This window comes from Pan paniscus, chromosome 10 (assembly GCF_029289425.2).
Source record: "Pan paniscus chromosome 10, NHGRI_mPanPan1-v2.0_pri, whole genome shotgun sequence".
Lineage (NCBI taxonomy): Eukaryota > Metazoa > Chordata > Mammalia > Primates > Hominidae > Pan > Pan paniscus.
Window position 1 is genome coordinate 87,046,297 of NC_073259.2, and position 22,590 is coordinate 87,068,886.

The 22,590-nt window shown below is 36.3% G+C and overlaps 1 protein-coding gene across 16 annotated transcripts in view; it reads left to right on the forward strand.

The window, feature by feature from the left end:
- SYT1 (synaptotagmin 1) overlaps nucleotides 1–22,590 on the forward strand; it is a 588,627-nt gene that overhangs the window by 133,272 nt on the left and 432,765 nt on the right. For 4 of the 16 annotated variants that reach the window (XM_055095933.1, XM_055095935.1, XM_057299495.1 and 1 more), the window contains one exon: nucleotides 3,921–4,012. The exons of 9 other annotated variants lie outside the window; for them this stretch is intronic. The gene's annotated coding sequence lies outside the window, so the exon portion shown is untranslated. Of the gene's footprint in view, nucleotides 1–3,920; nucleotides 4,013–10,671; nucleotides 10,731–17,036; nucleotides 17,057–22,590 lie in introns of those variants that run through there. 3 more of the 16 variants (XM_063593557.1, XM_055095932.1, XM_063593558.1) reach the window with 3 other exon arrangements.

Here is a 22,590-nt window from a genome sequence, read left to right on the forward strand (position 1 = left end):
TTGTACTTTTTGTGGATAAGTATCTTTATGCCAAGTTTATTTGGCTTTGTGTGAATTACTGTTTGAAAAAAGACTGATCATTTTGTAATGAGTATCATTACATGAAGAGCTATTATTTCCTGGAAACTTTATTCTGCAGCCTCAGAATGTAGATCAGGGGCCCTAGCAAGTTAAGGTCCAGGCTCCTCATCAAGGTCATTTTCCTTTTCATACCACTGCCCTTTCCCCAACTCAAAGTCAGCCTAATGGTCAGGAAGGTTCACTTATAGGGAAAGAAAAGGAACAGTGCCTTCTTTACCTATGCCCTGCATAGCAGGTAACAATTACCTAAAATTCATTGTGGAGGATTGGAATATCCAAGAGTTTTAGAAACAGTTATGCTCAGACACCTCTGTGTGATCCCAGGCAAAGTGACTAAGCTCTCCAACATATTGTCCTTTATACACAATAATTAAAAAGATTCCTCAAAACATTATCTCTAAGATAAGATATGAAGGTAGTTACGGTTTTTCCCAAACTATTTTGACTTGTTCTTTGTCAGTAGCATGAGGCTATATTAAGATACAACTTTAAATAGTGCTTCATAAACAGTGGATGGCCATGGAATCGAATTAGTGGCTTGTGATTGGCATTTGAATAAAATAGAATAGAAAAAAATAAAGGATGTAAGTTACATCAAATGCAGCGAGGATTAGTATTGCTTTGTGAAACTTTGTATATTTGTACTGTGTATATGAAATTGTGCTGTAAAACGTATTTCTTACCATGTGTGAAAGTTTTCCAAAAATGTTTAAAAGATGTCAGCCTACAGAATTGGACCATCTAGTACAACATGAAAACCCCCTAAAAAATACCACTCAAAGATACAGAGCACAGACTGGCATTCAGCACCACTAGAAAGAAGCAGTGCAGTGATGATCTTCAGGGTCTGTGATTGCTTTGGGCAGTCTTCTTGCTGTCATGTTGCAGTAAGTAAGGTATCTGAGCTGCAGTCGTCATGTGGGTGTAATAAGTAAAAACTCACACATGCCCATTCAGTTGGGCACTTGTGGGAAAAAAGCAAATAGAATAGTGTATCCTTATTTAGTATATGTAAGAGCTGTGTTTAGGTATCTTTCCTCAGAATTCATGGTACTATGATGACTGCAGAGAAAATTCTCTATATGTTTCCTCTACAAACTTTTACACTTGCTCTTTGGCATTTTTTTTGTCAGCAACAAGATGGCTACTGTATGCTAATAAAATCCCTGTGCATCTACCCGCAACTCATCCCTTCTGATGGCTTTATATCTAATTACTTAAAGCCTGTATTATGTTTATCTGTTTTCTAAAACAGAATATGAAACTGTCAGGCCTAAATTATCCTGAATCCCAATCTGTGAAAGGACACATAATGATGGGGGAAATATATTCCTTATCAGAACAACCAGGTGTTCTCAAATATTGACTGAGCTGCATAATCATTTGGGCAAAGTATATCTTGCAAGAAAAGGCAGTAATGTTCAAATTCTTGCATTTTTATTTTCCATGAGTTTGGTGTTTTCCTTTCAGAATAATCATTGTTCATGTTCTTGATAAAATCAAGTTGATGCATCAAGGCAGCCATCCTTGAAGATATAAAGCCTATGACATTAGGCCCTGTGATGTTGTTTTACATGTTGCTTACTGGCGTGGATGCCCATTCAGAAATTCTGCTATTCTACTGGGACTCCATTTCTGTTTTTCTAGAAGCAACTGCACATCCATAGAATCTATCTTCTGGAAAGAAAACCTTTCAAATAAAACACACTCTGCATTTATTTATTTTAAGCCACATTAAAATTTTAAAAGGCAAACAAAATTTTAAAAGTATTTACATGAACCATTTGAAATTGCTGATACTTTGGTTTCTTTGGCCTATAAAAATGATGATTTCATATAGCCCAATCTAATATTACTTTTCAAAAAGTAAGGTAATATTCTAAACCCAATATGCAGTTTGCTTTTAAGTATCCAAATTCTTCGAGTTCAGCTGGTATTAGAAGCAGTCTGATGCTTTTCTTCATTCTCATACTTAACAAATATTGTCCTAAGTTTCTGCTATGTTCAGAGTGCCAGGCATGTGGTAAAGAAAGAATAAAGCTGACACAACTTAATAATTATGAAACATTTTTTCTGATGATAGTATGTTGTTGGCAGAACAAAAAAGTTGTGTTTCCTTTGCCTATAAAGTGACCCAAAACTTTATAACTCCTTCACATGTGTGGTTTTTCTTAAGCATTTCCTCAACTTGGTACTGCTTTTTATCAAATTCCCTGTATTTATTTCCTCCTGAGTAGATTCACCCTGAATCAACCTGTCAGTGTAGTTTAGTCTTTCCCAGATATTGTTCCCCAATTTTTAATGTAGGAATTAGCCTAGTCTTTCTGTGTCTTGAAACATTAACAAAGCACTTAAGTGAGCCTTTATCATTTCAATTGCACCAACCATGATAAATAAAACATTAGTTGTTCTCATATATTATTGTTCCTTCAGTTTTGAGGAGAGAATCACAAGTGGATGTCTATGTAGTTTGTCACTTTGTAAGACATTCACTGAATAGTCTGCCTATTGTTCTGCCTAGCTCTTTCACATTTACTTGAGAAGTGTCATCATAATTTTTCTTTTTCTTCTCCTTTTTTTTTTTCTTTTTGCTTGGTGAGCATCCTTTGTTCTGAGGATTTTTTTTTTTTTTTTTGAGATGGAGTCTCACTCTGTCGTCAGGCTGGAGTGCGGTGGCGTGACCTCAGCTCACTGCAACCTCTGCCCTCTGAGTTCAAGCGATTCTCCTGCCTCAGCCTCCTGAGGAGCTGGGATTACAGACGCCTGCCACTGCACCCGGCTAATTTTTTGTATTTTTAGTAGATACGGGGTTTCACCTTCTTGGCCAGGCTGGTCTTGAACTCCTGACCTCGTGATCCACCTGCCTCGGCCTCCCAAAGTGCTGGGATTACAGGCATGAGCCACCGTGCCCGGCCAATATTTTTGAAATGAATGTTTCCCACCATCAATATAACCAATGCTGCAGGGTTTCTGTTTTTTGTTTTTTTTCAGAGCTCTCACTTTGTTTCTCCAAAATTGGTCATCCCACCTGTGATTGCTGCACTGACGCTCCCCAGTCTATATGCTGAGTAACAGTAGGGCAATTCATGGAAGCCAGCGATTCTCCACCTTCACTTCACCCTGGATCACCTGGGGAGTTTTAAAAATACTGACACCTGGGTTTCACTCCCAAGATTCTGATTAAATAGGCCTGAACCAAAGGCTGGGCATTAGGATTTTTTTAAATCTCCCAGCGGGAGCTAAATGCACAGTGAAGCCTGAGAACCACTAATTGAAGTTTTAACAAGAATCCCCAGGCATAGCCTTGTGTCTTTGACCTCATTGAAACCAGGCCCAAACTTTGGAATAGGCTAAAAGCTAGTGTCTATATCCACTTTTAGAAACCCATTGTGGTGATTCATTGGCTACCATTTATTAAGTTTTTTCTATCTGCCCAAAATTCATCAGAGTAGATCTCAGATCTCAATAGGGGTGAGAAACAATAACCATAATAGTCTTGAAGTCACTTTTTGGTATCCACTGCCAGATTATGCTACTCACCTAACAATTTGGGCAGCTTTCTCCAGAGAGTAATTAACATCTTTGTAAAGATGTAATCACCTGAAGCACCTATATAAGCAAGAGCAGTCTCAAGAGCTTTCATTTCTAGCAGCAAAGAAATTGTATTACAGTAGCATTTTGCCAGCATATCTTAGAACATCAGTGTAATCAGTATTAGAATGATGCATTGTAAGACTGAATAACAGAAAGAGATTAATTTCTATTAAATATCTACATCTGTTGGTTCCCCAAGGTAGATTATGCTGGGAAAATCTAATGGAGGATTTTTTTTAACCCAGCCTCCTTTCACTCCGTGCCCAATTCCTGCAGTTGTTGCTGAGGTTCACCAGATGGATTAAAAGAAAAAATAAGAAGAAGTGGCCCCAAACATGTAAGCAATCCTCAATTCATTGCTGTTTGAATGAACTGTGGTGTTATTTGCATTCAGTCTTAATTTCACGGAAAATGACATCCTTTTGCTTAGAAACAAAGATAGTTTTCTTTTTCTACGTAACATTACTCACTGTAGGATCAAAAACTTGCCTGAAGTTTCCATAATGTCACTAATAACGCAGGTCTATCTCCATCCAGGATTGTTACAATAAGGTCTGGAGGTGCAATTATAGGTATAATTTAACCTCTTTTTTACTACCTTCATACAATTTACTTGGTTGAAAGATCTCTGTCAGCTTTTGCTGAACTTTATGCTTCGCTACCTCAGTGCATTAAGTAAACCATAAAAAGAGGTATTAATAGTAATTTTCAATGAATATAATATCCAGCTGCTCTCAAGAGAATCCCTTGATCACATCTATTGCCATGATTTTGCCTTAGAAAAATGTTACTAAGCACCGACTTCTCCCTTAAGGAAGGGTTGGTTTCAGGATTTTATAGGGGAATCTTGCAAAGGCACTTTTGCCCATTGACCAGTATATTGAGACAAAGTTAGAGAAAAGAATGAGATGGGAACTCTGCTAGATGTCTGTTCTGTTTTGTCAGAACTTTGTTAAAGCCGTGGGGAAGAGCTTTAAACTTCCCTTGATTGTTATTTTAGACGCTAATAGTCAAGGGTATTCTTTAAGGTTTTTAAAGTTCAGAAAGGCCACATTGACACTGTTACCTATCAAGAGTTAGGTTTCTAAACATCACATCAAACAGCATATGCAGAATGAGCCCAAGAACAGTATGATTTGAGGATGCTGTGGAGTTCCATGCCACACCCTACAAATCCATATATCTGCTTTTCCTGCTCAACTGTAGTTTGCCAAAATACAGAAAACGGGTCAAATAAATCACAGATATAAAGAACACAAGTAAACTAACAAAAGCAGCCTGGGAAATGCAGTGCTTTAAAGGAAACTCAGAAACAGAGTTTGGATTATTCACAGGATAAATATAGGCCTGGTCACTGTATGAAGAATCTTTGAATGGTAAGTCATAGAAACCATGTGAGCTAATCTCAGTGATTTTTATCAAAAAAGACACTGGGCTATCTACAGAACCCAAGGAAGCATTAAGCTTTAGCATCTCAAAGAGAGAGGGATCAAAAGCAAATACAGGGAGCTCAGCAGCAGGAGTATGGTCTCCAGGTTTCTGGAAGTCTCTTAGAGGCCCAACAGCATATGCCTCTATATCTCTCAGTTCCAATTCCAAACTGGCAGGAAAGTTATTTGATTTTTCTATTTGGATAAGAGGCTCATCCTATATGAACTAGTGAATTAGCAATAACCAGGAAAGCTGTTCTTAGAACAAAAACATGGCCCGTGGGAATCATTGCTATAGACAGTGTGAGCAGTTCTCACTTAGAAGGACCTAGATAGATAACTCCATAAGATTCTGTTATGGCTATTTTCACAGAGTACTTAAAATAAAGAAAGGTCACCAAAATATAGGGAAACTTATGTATCACGTTATTCCCAATGCCTTGGGCTTTTCTATTTTGGCTAAATTGCCTTATATTCTTGACAGCTAGATATTAAATAATTATGCCTTGAGAGAAGGTGGTAATACTTTGCTTTTAAAAATAGGATTAAACTAGTCTGTAAGCAACCTTCAGTTTCTTTTCTCTTGAGTTTATAAGTGATACTTGAGGAGGAGCATGCACTGAGGGTATCTTCTGCCCTCCCAGAAGCCATCTATTACCCAAATTATGTATCTTTCCCCTTTCTTTCCTTCTTTCTCTTTCCTTTTTTTTTTTTTTTTTTTTTTTTTTGAGAAATGAGGAAGAAAACAGTGGTGTTGGGATGAGATGACGGGTAGGAAAGGCCGTGAGGAAGAAGAGACACATGGGGAAGGAAAGACAGTGTCTAGCAGAAAACACTGCTGTTAAACGAGGTATCCCCTCACCCAGCAGCCTCATAGAAAGAGAACCACTGCTTCAAGGAATAATTCTGGAGAAGTGAGACTGACTCCACAGTCACCCTGTCTTTCTCTTAGTGACCCTGGTGCCTGAAATGACTTTACAAAAGCTCTGACCCTCAGTCCACATTTAAAAAGGAAAGACTGGATTCATTTAAATTCAAAACAAGTGACAAATTGGCTCCTATCAGATCTTTGCCCCAGATCAGGTTTTGGTAGATCTGAGAACAAATGAAACAAAAGAATTACAATAATCTGAAAAGGAAAGGAAAGAAAGAGCAGGATCTGAGAACCCCCAAAATGACTCTTGCTCTCTTCATAGTTTGCCTAGTGCTGTCCTTGATTAGAAGTAATTTTATTTCATTTGCCTATGAAAAAGAAAAATATTGAAATTATGACCAAGCATGGAGATATTTTACAGATACCGACCTTTAATTTAGCTGAAGGAACAGTTAGGGCAAGAGCACAACAGTCAGGATTTCACATGAAACAAATTTCATTCATACTTATTGGAAGATAACCCTAAATATGTGAACTCAGTGCAACCTATGTGTGAAGTCTCTTTGCCAAGGAGCAATGCTGCTTGCTTTGTTCAGGGATCTGGATTATGAGCACTCTGAGAAAAGAAGTCATGTCTACTGTGCCATGACATAACACCCAGCACCTAGCATAGGGCCTGCACATGGAGGCGCTGGACTGAGTAAGATTTGCTGAAAGGATATTAAATCATAAAGCAGTATCTAAACAACGATATGATGTTTGAGAAATCTTGGGAAGAAGTGTAGAATTAGTAGTGTTTAAGAGTGGGGACTCTCAAGTTAGATTAAATTGATTCAAATCATGACTGCATTCTCTAGCTTTGTGATCTCCGATTTGTTTACTCTCTCTAAATCTGGTTACTTTCTCTGCAAACTTGGAGTAATAATATGAGCTTCCTCATGGGATCATTCCTAAAAATGAATCAGCTTTTGGACATAAAGCTTTTGGACATAGCACATCTTCTTTCACACAATGAGTACTCAGAAATATTAAGTACAACAAGTTGCTGTACAGCTATATGCAAAGTCCAGTGGAAATTTGGTCAATATCTTGAGTTTCCGTATTGACAGAAATTTTCATTCTATCACACTGATTACTGATCAAGGGATGGGTGAAATAAAGCGTGGTGATAAAAAGGTCTCGTTTGTAGATAGTAATATTGATGTTCTAGAACATCAATACTTTGGACCATGTCACAGAACATGGCTTATTTTAGTGCTCTGCCCTATCAACTAACCAATAAATAAATTATAAAATTCAAATAGGAAGCTCTGACCCAGCAAGTAATTTTTGGAAATTCATATCTCGTGTTTTTCATCTACATTAGCATCATTCAAGGAGCAGTAGCATGCTCTTGGCTGTGGTCCTAAGTGTTTTTGAAACTTCATTTGCAACATTCTCTCTAGAAAGGCAGCAAACAATTTAGAGGCAACATGATGGTGTTATTTGTCAAAGAAGATTCTTATGTATATCTATAGTTTCACTTTCTGAGGGTTATTTTTAAAGAGTCTGGATCTTTGATGTGTTTTTCTATTTTTTGTCTAAAAGTGGGAGACTAATAGTGCTGACCAAAACCAGGATAACCATGATGTAAACGGTTTCTGACAGCCCTTCTAATGACAAGTTCAATTCTGATTTATATCACCTTTCCTTTTCTTTTCTAATCCCTCCAGCCTGGAAGAAATAGTCTACTTTGGATGGAATGTATATCTATCAGAATACATGTGATTAATAGCAACTGGAATTAAATTAATCACACTCTCAATATTTGAATTTGTGTGTTTTAGAGAGGATAGGTACGTGTAATGCAGGGTTCAGTGTAGCACTTTGGCCCACTGAATTGAGGTAATTCAGGAATCAGTCACTGTCAGTAGTTAATATATTCAATATTAGTGAGAATGGGAGAGGGGATCATCACAAGGTGTAGAAGCTTGCTAATATCCCTACAAAGAATTCATTAACTTCAATATGATGTGATTTGAGAGAAAACGTTCTAATCACTACACATTTTAAATAAGCACTTGCACTTAATAGGTGCCAGGGTGCCGATTATACAACTGGATATTATTTCATACTAAGAAATGCTAACTATTGGAAATGTATCAGTGAAGTTCATGGAAATATACAAAATGTTTGAAGTGTGAAATAAATGCAAACATTACCAATATTAGATCAGATTATATTAAATTGGATTGGGGTGTGTTAGAATATAGGACAGACAACATCTCTAAAGTAATTCAAAACTAATTCACCATTACTAAGCTGTGATTCAGCCGCAAACAAAATGGAAAGCAGAGTGCAATTTTTTTTTCAGCTAAGCAGTGGAAGGATTAAAAATTGTAAACTTCTTGGAAACAAAATACCTCCCTTGCTGTTTAACACAAGTGGTATTTAAAAATGACTTTTTAGAATTGCCTTAACTGCTTCTTTTGTTTGTTTGTTTGTTTTTGAGACAGAGTTTTGCTCTAGTTGCCCAGCCTGGAGTGCAATGGCACAATCTCAGCTCAATGCAACCTCCGCCGCCTGGGTTCAAGCAATTCTCCTGCCTCAGCCTCCCAAGTAGCTGAGATTACAGTTACAGGCATGTGCCACCACACCCAGCTAATTTTGTACTTTTAGTAGAGACGGGGTTTCACTGTGTTGGTCAGGCTTGTCTCAAACTCCTGACCTCAGGTGATCCACCCACCTCAGCCTTCCAAAGTGCTGGGATTACAGGCACGAGCCACTGTGCATGGCCGCCTTAACTTCTTCTTAATTTGAATACATAAAGCTCTTTATCCTTAAAGGGAAATTATAATTTGTCTGTATAGTTGAAGCTGCCAAGACTGAGGTTGGATTTCCTAATGGTGCCTTAGTCATTCATACACATTATTCTGGGGCCAAAGGGTTCCAATCAGTATTTTGTTTGGGGAAGAAACTTTTTTTTCATCATGATTTAATGAATTAAATATTGTTGCTAGACCAAGTGGTTTACCTTTTAACATCAATATCTATTGATCAAATACCTGTATATTCAGTTTCTCCAAGAAATGCCAATTTAAATTCCCCAAAATATCGCTACTTAGAAAAACTAAACAAAAGCAATCTTAGCCACACTGTCAACAGAAAGTTTCAAATAAATTAGATAATTGAACAGTGCCTTTCCAAGAATTCTGAAAGTTTACATTTCTAATGTGATTGCCCATGGAATCACTTATTTGTCCATACCTTAATTCATATAATATTCTAGTGTAAAAATTACAGCAAGTATAAGGGGCTCCAGGAGATTTCTAGTTTAAACTTTCAGTAGCTAAAAATTGCCATTATGTAACCAGTTTACCTATTTTACATGCTACATTTAATGGACTAAAATGATGATATTTTGCAAATTCTTTACACATTATGAAGTTCATTTCTTTAAAAAAAAAAAAAAGCCCCTATCCTTCTAATGAAGCCACTGTCAGTAGTACAGTAGAACATTCTGAAGTTTCATCATTCAGAGATAATTTAGAGAACATTAACTTTAGTTCCTATTATTAATTGGATTCAAATATCAATACTTAGTAGTTTTCTCTTCCTTTAGTGCAAATTTTAACACTATTTTATAAAGAAGAACACAGTTCAAACAACGCATTTAAAGAGAATCTATGACTAGGGTTTAGAAGACTAAAGATGTTACACTGCTCTCTCTACAATCCATTCTAATGGTTGGAAAGATCAGGTGCTATTAGTGACTATATAAAGGCTCAAGGAGTCAGCACACCACCATTATCTGACTAATTGCTTTGTGAAGTGCTTTTAGAAAAATTGGAACTGAAAGGCACTCCATACTACCAATTTATTTTCTGTTCTTAGTGTCAGTGATGCATGAGAGAACAGCATATTGTAAAGTGTGTTTTTCTGGTGATAATATTTTTGTCAAAGCGATGCAGATTTTAAAATACTCTCTTGCTGAAAGGTACAAACTTATCTGTTTTTCCTGATGTGAAGTTTATCTTCTGGATATTGATTTCTTCAACTTTCTTCACTCAGATAAACTAGTTTTTTTTGGCACTTGCCTGGAATTTAAAAGAAGCTAAAAAGAGTACATGGATTAATTTCAGTGGTTGAATTAACTGACAAGTTTTGCTTTTGGTGATTTCAGGGTTTTATAATCCTATTTTAAGAGCATTCTCTACTTTAATCATCTGCATGATAAAATAACTAAAATATTTAAGGAAAAAACACTGCTACAGTTTCATAGAAATGTTTATAGGTCCCTTTTATAAAAAAGTATAAAAATATAATGTTTGTTTCTCATTTCTTTCAAACAATTAAATCAATTTTATTATAGACTTACTACAATCCTTTGCTGGTTAAAAAAAAATTGCAGAAATAACATGGAAAAAGTAAGCTTAAGCAAGAACAAAGTGCATCAATGCAACGTGCTCCCTCCCCAGTCGAAAGACTATGAAATAAAAGCAATCATGGCATATGCTTGCTGCTCCTTTATTATAATTTTCATTTATGAACAACTTACTTGCTCTTAGCTGAAATTTCCTCAGTAGGAGGAATAACAGCGCACTTGTGATTTCAACATGAAATATTCCTTGTTTGGCTTTTTGCTCATTGCCAGTTTTTTTTTTTTTCTATGAAGGAAAATTTTGCTTAAAATAATGTCTCATCATTTCACAGATTTAAAAGTTTTTCCTAATGAATGAAGTTTGGCTTTTGACCTCAATTTCGGTATCCAGGTAGGGAGCTACACCGAAAATGTTCCCATGCTGTTTTTATTTAAATGCCCTGAACTCTTGCCCTGAGCTTATTTCATTTATATTCCACGTCTCCTCTAATTGTGAATCTAGTTTAGCATCACTAATGACTATGTATTCCTTGACTCTCAATTTCACTGAGTCACTCCATTGGGATCCTTCTATTGTTGTTAAGGAGATGAGGAGGTAAAATAAGGCAGAATGAGAAACATAGGAGCCCCCCACTTTGTTTGGAAATGATTTTATGAGATTTAAAGTTTTAAAAATATGTGTTATATTAAGATCAGTATGTAGTTTCCTTTTAAAATGAGTACAAGGATCTTTTATTTATGCAGCACCTTTCTTCCCTAAGGAGTGTTACAAACTATACAAACTATACAGAGTGCAGAAATCACTTGACCCACCACTGGAGTGGAACAAAGCAGCTGTTTAACAGATCACAACAATACTGCAAAATCATCTAAGAAAAGAATTCAATGAGAAAGTACAGCATCCCAAAGAAACTATAGGGAGACTCAGAAAAAGCAGACTACAGTCTCTCAACTTAGAATTTGGCTAGGATATTCAAGCCAAACACTTCATTCCATTTTTTTCCCCTTAAAAATTGTAGTGCCTTTGATCCAGTGATTGGTATCTAGAAATTTAAGTGTTTCTATCACATGACATCTCCTAGACCTAGTCCCTTGGAAATTACTTGTCTAGAACTGATCCCCCCCACCACACACACACACAAATCCCACTTAATGACTTGCAATCTTCACTCTTCTAGTGTACCTGCCTTCCTACCTTCATGTATCCTTTCCAAACACAGTCCTAGTCAACATTAGCAATATTGCCACACATATGTTATTTAAAACCCACAGTGGCGGAGTTGTAGCTTATCAAAAGCCTCATAAATATGAACAGGCACACACTTAAGACATCACTGCAAGATTAGAAAAAATTTAGAGATATTCAATGAAGTTAAGTAAATAATGTAGTAGTAAAATAAACCTAGTATGCATCATTGATTGGTTGTTGCTTCTTTGTTTCTGATTACAAAAGGGTATACTTTAATTCACATTATACTGCAGATCTTTCTGAACTCCAGAATATGATCTATTCATACTTTACACGTTTGATGATGTAGTCTGTTTTCTCAATTTGTAAGTGTTGGACAGTCCCATTTCATTTTACATAATTCTATAGAAACTACTTCTACAAAGAAAAAACTGTAGGCTTTGAAGTCAGATTACAGTTATTTTTTTTTCCATCTGGCAGGTTTGAGTCATCACTGTCTCTAAAAGGATTAATTTCTTTTGTTCCAATTTAAAGCAACAATTGCCAGCATCTTGAAAAGTATCAATTATGTGGGAAAACAGCCATGAGCAGAACCATAAGAAAATAGTTAACCTTCGTCTTTAGAGTAACTGTGATGCCACTAATAATTCCATTTTCTATGTTCCCAAATATCTAATGACCCTCCTTTTTAAAAATCTAATACTCTATTCAAGAAAAGGTAATCACATGTAGTTTATATGTATAAGAAATGATAATGAAAAAACATTCATATTCACTGAAATTTTATTCAATTTACAGTTATTAGTGAAGCTACCAGTTGTCTAAAATTCTTAAAGGTAATGTACTTGGGCATTTTAAAGCATGCTATATTATTATTATTAAAAACAAATAAATTATATTATTAATATGAAAGTGATGACAATTGCAATTTCTGTCAAAGTAATTATAGCATGTAACTAATTCAGCTAATTCTCACTGACTTCTCTTATGTACCTGATCAATTCCAAGATTTGGATATGAAGCACTGAGGACAGTCTTGGGAATTACTGAGCTCTACACAAATTTTGCCATTTTTATTATACTATTGTTTTCTTTAGTTGCATAAGTAATTGTATAAATTACTTTAGTTAGCATAAGTAATTTGAATGAAATTTCAATAAAATGTCAATAAAATAGCTATTTTGTTGGCTTGGGACTAGAGATAAGAAAGATTTGATGTTGCAATTGCTTTTGGATATTTTATTAGTACAGTAGCAATTGTTCATAAATACAGAGTGAAAATAATAATGCAATTTTGATACAGATGTGAGAAGACTCTAGACCAATATTTTGTATCTAATATGTCTCAGCTTCCTTTAATTACTTTACCACATTTCATTTCACAACAACATTATCAAGAAAATATTATTTCCATATTTAGATAAAGGAAATGGAGCAGAAAGTGGTTCAGTAACTTGCCCAGGTCACATGGTTATAAGTGATAGATCAATATAGCTAACTCTAAGATCCTTTCTATTAAACAATAATATTGGTTTGGTGAATAATATGCTCATATAATTTCAAACTTTCAAAGCAGAGTTTACACAAAAACTTGAAGCTTAACTTTAGTTGTATGAAACCCCAGGGTTTCATAGGAGGTAACTTGAAAACCATAATAGATAGCATCTTATAAAAAGATGCTTATTGTGTGGGCACAGTAAAACTTTCCTTTAGCACTTTCAGTCCTAGCAAATAAGGCTTCTCTGTGACTATGCTAATTTTATTTTCCTTAGCTATACGTGAAGTCAGCGGAGAAGCTTATTTCAAGGGTGCATCCAACATGTGTTATAGGCCAGCCATAGACTTTAGAAAGAGAGTATTAATGAACTCATAATATATCTGAACCTATTTATTAATAATGTTTTTCATAATATTTTATTCATATCATGAAATTCAATTATATAAATATTTATTAATAGAAAGTATACCCGCCATGGATATTAAGAACGTGGAATTTAAGGTCCCACAAACCTGGATTGCAATCTCAGTTTTCCTTTTGCTGGCTCTAGATCTAGGACAAGTAATTTTAATTCACTCATCTACAGTTTCCTTATAGGAAAACTCAGGCCAATAATAATGTCTATCTCAGGGCTGTTGTACATTAATCATGTATTAAATTAGATAGTATATGTAAAACACTTAATGGGATATCTGAGCCATAGGAAGCCCTTCAGAAGTGATTTTATTATTTTTGCATATATAATAGCATTATTAGTGATAGATACTAGACAAGGTCCTTAATATTAAATAGACATGGCCCCTACATAGACATGTAGGTTATGGACTGAAAAGAGAGGCAGTTAAACAAGCATTGGCCATGCAGTTTACTAATTACCAAGCCAGAAAAGAATTAAAATTGTCAGAGTTCCAAAAGCTTTCACTGAGTTCAAAAGTAATTTCAAGTTGAGAACTGGTCACATTGAAGGTATATATGTCATGAGGGCCCCAGTCTAAACTCACATTTTCAAATTGTCCTTCCCACCATGGAAACACTTCAACACTCATGGGTTAGAATCAGATACCCAAAGGAGTACTGCCATTTGGACAGGCGCTCTGTTTGCCTACATTTCTTTTCCCTAATTGTTTTGCATCGAAAGTGTTTGGTGCACCTTTTAAGATGCCAAAAGACCACAGGCCTCATCTCCTAACAACCAGATGTGACTGTGAATAAAAAGTTTAGAGAGGATTCTCATTCAAGGTTTTCTTCTAGGGAGGACCAAAATCTTGAAATTGACTAAAAATACAATTTCTATTTTAGCTTAGAGAGGACATGATGGCATTCATTACTTTCAGGATTTCCTGTCTCTGGCAGGCCAACTTGTGACCATGTATGAAGATCACTTATATCAGGTTTGGGAATTAAAGTATTAGATTCAGTCATCAAAGGAATGCTTGGTTAAGACTAGCCAATGGATCAAGTGACTCCTGTATGGCTGAAATTGCCAAGGCCAAAGGGTGGCTAGTATGTAAGAAGTGGTTCCCATAATACGTTGTCATTGGAATGCTCTATGAGGGGAAAAAGCAGAAGGAGCAGTGACTGTAAATGAGGTCTAGACAACAGGTGCTTTTCTTGAGAAACTGGTCATGTTACTAAGAATGATGATGATGATATATATTTGGCTTTTCTTATCTTTTGGCAGTCAGTAGGGATAAGTATTTTGTGCCATCTTCTGAGAGCCCCTGAAATGACATCTGTCCCATCTGTTTTATTTATTTGTGTGTGTGAATTTTTTCTTTTGTTTTGGGTTTTGTTATCTGAAATATACTATGTAGGATCATTAGATATTTGTGAGAAGATATTCTCGGAAAGCTTCAGAGCTTTGCGTAGTAAGTCTGATTGCAATGGGGGAAAAGGGGAGGATCCTGCAACACAGTTCCTGCTTTCTCCATGATCAGCCATGCTGATGCTTTTGGCAAAATGCATTATGATCCATTTAATTCCTTTGAAACACAGTTTGTTAATGGGTAATTAAGATGTCTTGCATTGATTATTGACTTTGGTTGATATATAGTTCCTGATATTTCTTGCTTTGTAAATTTTTTCCAGCCACTAGCAGAGTTCTAAAGAAAGAAGTAGGTCTGTATCCTTACAAATATACTCCTAAGCTCTCTGCCCATTAACATTTCAGTTTATAAGTGTTTTCAGTGTGAAACTATTCACAGTTACCTTGTTGGCCATTTTTCAGCAAAAGGGCCACTCCTGCTGCTGACAGGCATGACAGCCAGCCAGGAGAAACTGGGCATAGAGGAGAAGCAAATCTCCCCTCAAAATTATGTGAGGGGAAATTATATGACTAAATATAGCAACTGTTTAAATTCATCCATAATTCAAGACTATATCAAGTCCCTCCTCCTCTGTGATGCTTCGTTAAGTACTCCAAGCCATGTTGACCACCTTGTCCTCTGGACTTTCGTGGCTCTTAGTTTATTCGGGTATTTAAAATGAAAAGTAAGACACATTAGTCATTGAGCACATGGAAACTATTTTCCTAGAGGGTGAAAACATGCATGTTTTATGTGATTATTGTATTTTTTTGTAGTCAGCTTCATTACCATTATTAGGAGATTATTGCCTGGATCAGTCCTGACCAAAGCTGTTTAACCATCATGTGGTAATAACAGTACTGCAGGAACTTGATGCCCTTAAGGACCTCTATGTCAAATATCTAGAATTTACTTTTTCTTAATTTAATAGATCATTTGAACTCAGAAGTTAGTGAACGGTTAATTTGGGAATGGAGGACAAAAGCTACATCATACTTATACCGTTTTTTGTTCCCATACGTCAACCTTCATTTCCTGGGAGGTGTCAAGAAAAGGCTTTGGGAGCAGAAGGTGAATAGTAGATTTGAGAGCTCAATTCTCATTAGAGAGGTAATGAAATAATTTCAGTGCAAAAGTTCATCAAAGGCAGAAGAGTATGTGGGAAGTAGATTCTGAGATAGGAAATGCATGTGGATAAAAAGTATGAGTAATGGCCCCCTTCAGTCATTCGGCATTCAACTACAAATGCTTTCTAAGTGTCTGGCACTGGTTTTAGGAAGCACTTGGAGATATAGTAATAAATATGTTAGCCAAGATCACTGACCTCAGAATAATCTTTGGTTGTCTGCATACTTCCTTATGGATGAGCATTGGCAAATGCAAATCATAGCTATTAATATTAAATTACAGGTATTAAGTTCTTACTTGCTCCCTGGTACCATGATAAACACGTGTATGTTTTATTTCACTTAATCAATGGAAATACCCTATGAAGTAAGTAACATAATTATCCCTGTTTTACTGATAAAGACTGAGGCTTAGAAAGGTTAAACATTGTGCCAATATCATCTAGCTGTTCAACTAGAACTGAAATGAATAAAAGTCTACAACTCACATTCTTAACTGTTTAGATTTTCAGCATTTTGAAATTTGATGTGCTTTCACTTGCATCTCTTCTTTGTTTCCCCATCGATATCAATTCCATTTGTTTCATTATCATCTTATGTTTCCTTTCTTTTATTTTTGTTTCTGAATCTAGATTTGGTGCTTTTCTCCACAGGTACTTTGAGCTTAGCACAGAGACGGCATCCTCTATGTTTCATGGCACTTTCCCCTCATTGCTGTCACTGTCCTCTCTCCCAGATTCACAATACTGAGCTCTGATAATATTTCCAACATTTCTTACTTGCCTTTCAGTGTCTGTGAATGGAATACTGCTATGTGAGTCTGAGGTTTGTACTGGAGGTTTTATGGGTTTCTTGTTATTGCTAGATGAATACTGTAGGTTATTACTATTACTGTAGGTTAATGTTTCTTTATCCTGTTCTTTCAATATCTTCCTAGTATGATGGAGAGAGAGGTTGAAAAATCAATAGAATTAGAATGGAAAAGAGACCATGACAAGATGAAAATTGGATAGAAACAAATTGAATGATTTTTTTTTCCAAGCTGAAGTTCAAGATTAGAGTAAAGAGGTGTCTCCAGCTTCTCTCAGAAAATAAAAGGTGGGGAATGTCTCACATGTATCTATCACATGCCCTTTTCTCACTTTGGTTGCCTACTATGGAATCCTCCACTTCATTCTGAACAAATTCTCCTCTCAAAATGTTTCCTTATGTGTTCACAGCAGGGACCAAGCTGTTTGTAGTAGTATTTCCTACTGCCTCCCTTGATGAAGACCGCACCTCTTTATATGAAAGTGGGGAGGGGAGGTATCTATATTTTATCCCCTCACTTATTAAATAAAGCCCACTACACTATTCCCTACTATATTTTTAAAATTAAACCTGGATTCCTGATTTAAAATTTCAATTCCTCCTATAATGCCTCCAAAACACCCAGATCTTCTGATCTTTTGATTCTCACTGATTATGCCTTTGTTCCTTCACTACAGACTCATAAAGTCCTGTCCTGCTATCAGTTTTCAAGTCATCCCTATGGAAGTTCAAAATTTTTTCTAGAGGTCATCCTAATCATTTCACCTTTCTATCTGTATTTTCATTATTCATTTTATGAAGACAATTTTCTTCTAAAGCTAGATCCTCTAATTGTACCCTTCATTTTATATTTACCTAATTCCTGAGCAATCTTGCTCCCATAAGAATGTTTTCATTTTCCAAACCTATTTTATTTCCCCTCAAAGGGAAGGAAGGACAGAGGTGTCTTGGTCTAGAATTGTAACTGCAGAGATGGTGAGAAATAGCCAGATTTAGGTCATTATGCCAATCATTGTTGAGAAGTTCTTACAGAATTTGCTTTCTATTTCTTAAAAGAAATAATGGCTAAAAAGTTGCATTACAGGAAGGGGAACATCACACTCTGGGGACTGTTGTGGGGTGGGCGGGGGGAGGGATAACACTGGGAGATATACCTAATGCTAGATGATGAGTTAGTGGGTGCAGCACACCAGCATGGCACATGTATACGTATGTAACTAACCTGCACAATGTGCACATGTACCCTAAAACTTAAAGTATAATAATAATAATAATAATAAAAAAAAGAATATAATATGAAACTGTACTCGAAATAATATAATGTCATTAGTGAAGAGGAAGTTAAGGAAGAGACCACAGTCTTCAAGTAATGGAAACATTTAACATTTACTGCATATTTTTTCATGCAATAAGTATTTATTAATTGCTAGGTACTCTGCTAGATATTAAAGATTCTCTTGAGCATACAATAAACAATATCTCCTTAAGTTTACATACCAGCTTAGAAGAAGGATAATTAATCAGTTTATTACAAGGAAGTGTGATGAGTGACCAGATTGGGAAATTACAGAGAAATATGCAAATTTATAGTAGGGCATTCCATCTAGTCAAGAAGGAAATAACATTTCATCAGAGACCCTAAGAATAAATAAGAGTTAATCCTATCCTAGTATTAAGGAGAGAAAGTTGAAAAAAAAGTGTGCCTGACCTCTAAGAACTTACAACACAGGAATATATATGCTTTCTGAAAGATCTTGCTAGAAATAGTTCAAATAAACTAGGAAGAATTTTTAAAACAATAGCTGCCAATTTTGCTCTTAACATTTTCCAGAGATTTGTAAAAAAAAAAAAAAAAAAAACAAAAAAACAAAAAAACACACCTGTGACCAATCACCATTTTAAACCTCCTGAATTAAAATTTCTGGGAGTAGATCCTGGGAATCTGCATTTTATAAGCTCCCTGGGTGCTTCATATATATATGAATAATTAGGAAACTTTGCCTAAAATATAAACATAGGTTTTCTTAAGAACCATCTGTGGGTGTTTTAGGCCTGGCATGGTGGCTCATGCCAGCATGAGCACTTTGGGGGGCTGACGTGGGTGAATCACCTTAGGTCAGGAGTTCAAGACCAGCCTGGCCAACATGGTGAAACCCCAACTATACTAAAAATACAAAAATTGGATGGGCATGGTGGTGTGCACCTGTAGTCCCAGCTACTCGGGAGGCTGAGGCAGGAGAATTGCTTGAATCCAGGAGGCGGGAGCAGTAGTGAGCCGAGATCAGCCCACTGCACTCCAGCCTGGGTGACAGAATGAGATTCTGTCTCAAAAAAAAAAAAAAGAGGGAGAGAATCATCTGTGGTGTATTATATCTGCATATTCTCAGGCTGTACCTGAGAACCTGGAATTTGTAGAAGTAAGAGGTCCAGACTCTATTTTTAGGAATCAGCACAGTCAGTGCTGGTTGAGGAGTAGACAGACCACACATGGTAACTGAGAACTCTGATGTTTCACCACCATATTATCTATTACAGAAGACAACTGTGGACTAGACACTGATTTAAGTTTTAGAGGCAGATTGGATCCAATCACCTGGATGATATCTTACTTTTTGACCATACACAGCACAAACCATCTCTTACTCAAGCATAATTGAGCAGGTACTATTCTGGTATACAAAAGGCAAACACTTCTTTGTTCACAAAAATGTAAGTATATGTGGAGATTTCAATATGTAAGGAGAGAATCACTTTTCCAATTCTATTATTTGTTACTGTGGTGCTTCTGGGATCTATGTGGTCATGTCACCATTATATAGCTCTTCCTTTCAAAAAGAGCTGAAGGGAAAATTTACTATAATATTTCCTGGTTCCTTGTGAAGTGTGCAGGCAAAAACAGCCAGCTGTCTATAAACAAGCGTTCAATGCTTCTGAAAACAGCAGAGTGCACCCTGTCGCTGCTCCATGTGCCTCTTTCCGGACTGCCACTGCTTTGTAGTCAGAATGGCATTTTCCTTCTGTGGTTTCTCATTACGCTTTATGATGAGGTAATGTCCTTAATGTGACTTGCTGTGCTTTCTGGGACGTACCCCAGCCCACCTCCAGATGCATCCACCCCTCTTTCTTTGCTTCATTAACTGTGCCATGCCCCTTTCTATTACAAGGCCCCTCCTCCCATGCAGTCCCTTCTACCTGGAGGTCTGTGCCACCTCTGCTTGCTTCCACACCAGCCTAGCTAACACTCGTCTTTCACATGTGAGCTCAGGAGTCACTTACCAAAGAAGCCTACCTTGATTCCCCATCAAGGTCAGTTATTAAACACTATTTCTGTCTTGTAGAGTGCACTTCTCAGTTTGTTTTTGTATTCTCTTTCATGAGTCTATTTGCTTAATATCACCTTAACTAGACTGAATGCAGGGATTGTGTGTTGGTGTGTGTGTGTGTGTTTACCATATTGTCTAAGCATAGTAGGTATTCCATAAGTATTTGTTGAAGAAGTGAATGAGGGTTTAAAACACTTTGAGAGCATCAGGTCTATGATTTCAGTTCACTGAGTGGGTTCATCAAATAATTGTTCAATATTTGCTATGTACTGAGTCCAGTAATGGGCACCAGGAACTCCGAGAGGGATTAACTGTTTATAAACTGTAACTACAACATGCACACTGAATTTTAGCCAACTCTCTTACAAGTAGACGCTGTTGGAGCATCCATTTGTATCAGCAGTAGCCCTTTCTCACTAACTCATCTCCCCATCTTCTCTACAAGCATCTGAAGCATATTTCACTATATTTCCTGCGTTTTTTCCTCTATAACACCTAGGAGGTCTTAATAAAAATATCCAATCCAGTCCAGTTATAGAAAACAAAGCAAAAACATCAGATAGGTTCTTCATTTACTATATAAAGCCACTTTTATTCTAGATAGTTATAGAATGTAAAGGCTAAGAGAAAACATTAGAAGGGTAAGCTTATGAAGGTTTTCTTCATATAAGACCAAGATTCTATGATTATGTACATTTTGTTAGAAAATAAGCCTTCAGGCCGGACGCCGTGGCTCACGCCTGTAATCCCAGCACTTTGGGAGGCCAAGGCGGGCAGATAATGAGATCAAGAGATTGAGACCCTCCTGGCCAACATGGTGAAACCCCGTCTCTATTAAAAATACAAAAATTAGCTGGGCATGGTGGTGGGCGCCTGTAGTCCTAGGTACTCGGGATGATGAGGCAGGAGAATCGCTTGAACCCAGGAGGCAAGGGTTGCAGTGAGCTGAGATTGTGCCACTGCACTCCAGCCTGGCAACAGAGTGAGACTCTCTCCAAAAAAAAAAAAAGAAAAAGAAAAAAAGAAAGAAAAAGGGAAAGAAAATAAGCCTTGGGTATTTTTGACAACTTCTAATGAAAAACCAGTTCAAATATTTTCATCAGTAACAAGTCTCATAGTTAGTACAATTTATTTTTTCTGAAATTTAACCTGAAACCTACATTCAGATATGATTCCCAGTCTTTTCAAATACTTTATACTATTTAGAATAATGTTTAGAATTCTTCCCTTTAACCATTCCATATCATGCCTATTTTAGTGCAAATATTTCTTCTCTTTGAAAATGCATTCTCAAAAGAAGACATTTATGCAGCCAAAATCACATGAAAAAATGCTCATCATCACTGGCCATCAGAGAAATGCAAATCAAAACCACAATGAGATACCATCTCACACCAGTTAGAATGGCAATCATTAAAAAGTCAGGAAACAACAGGTGCTGGAGAGGATGTGGAGAAATAGGAACAGTTTTACACTGTTGGTGGGACTGTAAACTAGTTCAACCATTGTGGAAGTCAGTGTGGCAATTCCTCAGGGATCTAGAACTAGAAATACCATTTGACCCAGCCATCCCATTACTGGGTATATACCCAAAGGACTATAAATCATGCTGCTATAAAGACACATGCACACGTATATTTATTGCAGCACTATTCACAATAGCAAAGACTTGGAACCAACCCAAATGTCCAACAATGATAGACTGGATTAAGAAAATGTGGCACATATACATCATGGAATACTATGCAGCCATAAAAAATGATGAGTTCGTGTCCTTTGTAGGGACATGGATGAAATTGGAAATCATCATTCTCAGTAAACTATCGCAAGGATAAAAAACCAAACACCGCATGTTCTCACTCATAGGTGGGAATTGAACAGTGAGAACACATGGACACAGGAAGGGGAACATCACACTCTGGGGACTGTTGTGGGGTGGGGGGAGAGGGGAGGGATAGCATTAGGAGATATACCTAATGCTAAATGAGGAGTTAATGGGTGCAGCACACCAGCATGGCACATGTATACATATGTAACTAACCTGCACATTGTGCACATGTACCCTAAAACTTAAAGTATAATAATAATAAAATAAAAAATAAAAAAAGAAAATGCATTCTAAAACTTTGATATTAAATGTAAGTTAAAAGTTTCAAAGCTAAACTTGCACTCTAATATAAGCTTATGCTGCATAGACTGGACTCCAATTTAAATATGTTTGTAATATTGTCCTTTTGTTTTAAGTAATAATAAGTAACCAACTTTTTTGTTTTTCCTATTTTTTATAGGTGTGCACATCAATTTATACCATATATTATCTCTTTGACAATTTGTTTTATCTGATTCATATTGTTGATGTCTATATCACTTACTACTTTGCTAATGATTTAAACTAGAAGAATCAGAGCCTAAAGAGCCAGAAAAATAAAAGTTTATGCATTAAACATATTCATATAAACAAGATATGCAGCCAGAATATTTCGGTCTAATGGACCAAAG